This window comes from Cololabis saira, chromosome 8, assembly GCF_033807715.1.
Source record: "Cololabis saira isolate AMF1-May2022 chromosome 8, fColSai1.1, whole genome shotgun sequence".
Taxonomy (NCBI): domain Eukaryota; kingdom Metazoa; phylum Chordata; class Actinopteri; order Beloniformes; family Belonidae; genus Cololabis; species Cololabis saira.
Genome location: NC_084594.1, coordinates 9,226,963 through 9,228,916, shown reverse-complemented (window position 1 = coordinate 9,228,916; position 1,954 = coordinate 9,226,963).

Below are 1,954 nucleotides of genomic sequence, written 5' to 3'. Positions count from 1 at the left end.
CCTGTTTACTAGTAATTTCATTTTTCTTATATGAAATAGAAAACGAAAATAAAAGCGTATTTTGAATCTTTGTTAAGTCATATTAACACAGAAAAAGAAAAAATGCAGTGTAATTCAATATTTGTTTTTTGTTTTAAAAGGAAAATCAAATAAACCAATCGTTTTTTGTTTTTTGATTCCCACTCATGACGGAAAAATCCAATGACCAAAAGATACACGGACCTGTTTTAATTCCCAATTTCGATTTTCAAACACATTAATGAAATCGGATAACGGATAATGGATAACGATCAGTTTTCCGTTTTTTATTATCAAAACAGAAAACGTGAAACGGATTATTTTGGATTATTTCTCTATTTTTATTTTGTCATTTCAAAACAAAAAACGGATGGCCGTGAAGTACACAGACCCATAACGACCCAGGCTTGCCGAGCGGACGACCAGCTCCCCCTGATTTGGGGGAGGAGTTTATGAGTTTATTAGGATCCCCAGGAGAGTCGCCGACCAGTTCGTAAGCGGCTGATTTGGGCAAAATAGTGTAGTGTGAACAAGGCTTTACACACAGACACAAAATCCGCATCTCCGTTGTCGTTACACACAGCACCCAACGTCGGCGGATTATTGGCACAGCGTCTCATACCTCCCAAGCTGCATTGGGGTGCACAGCGAGCCGCAGCAGAGGCAAATCAAAGCCATAGTCAACTAGCAGTGTTTTAAGAGGCTAAAAACACACCAGTGTCAAGAGACACAACAACAGACTTTCACGATAAAACATACACGCTGCCTCATGTCATGGCAACCCGACTGCTGGAATTATTTTTTGTTGTTGCGACTGCGATCTTGAAACACTAGATTTCGCTATTCTGCTCATTCTCCATATTCAACCTTCTTTTTTTCTTCTGGGCAAAAAGATTCTTATAAAATGACATGCCACCATCGATTATATATGAGACTGTAATGAACGATTCATCAAAGTGTCCCGTTCTTGAGCTGCTCGCTGAAGCTCATTGGCCGTTCTCAGCGTTGTTGCTAAGCGAACAACGTTAATGAACGTTAATCTAATTGATCTCTCAACAAATATTTTTCCAGCTTGAGAAGTTGCATGTACTTGGTCTGAAGCCAATGTTGCTGATTGGGCACCCCAAGAACAAGAGAGACAAGACCTGCAAGACCACGGTTATGCTTCCAGTGCACGCCCACCTCGGCCCGGCCGCCAAAAAATGTGCAGACGATATTGATGGCATCTATAAAAAGATGGTTGAAGGTGAGATTGCATTTATTTCATATGCATGGAATGCACATGCATGCATACAGTACACATTGACTGTCAGTTGTACAATTTCTGTTGTCAATTTGTCCTGTATATTTCCAAAAAGCAAAGACTTAGGTAGGAGGTATTAGGGGGATAATGTGACCTCCTATGTTGTGAAATTACTCATTTCTATCTTCTTACTCTTTTTTTTAATTATTTAAAAATGTTTAAATCCATCAAGATGGCACAGCGTTGAGACTGAAAATGTTACTACGTCACACCCAACAGTCAAATCCAATATGTGGGAAGCTTTACCACTGCCCCCCAGTGTATCTACTCGGCACGCCTCCACCCGCCTCGACCCCTAGTGGAAAAGCGCAAAACAGGGGCGAGTCGAGGCGAGTCACGCTGAGTAGGTACTAGTATAAAAGCGCCATTAGTCCCAATTTGCTCATCCAGATTTACCCATGTTAATTTAGATTTTTCAGTCACTCAGGACTGTAAACCCACTGTATTTGCCACTACCTCCGGTTCTACTGTAGGTTTGTCCGACCTCTAAGGAGCCGTAGAGTCCCATTGTTTAGAAAAAAATAAGAAATATGTTTCAAAAATGGATCCAAGGCACTCTTCTGTGTAAAAGCTTATATTCACCATATCATGTTGAAATTCTTAAAACCATAAACAACACTTGTTCTTGTTAAA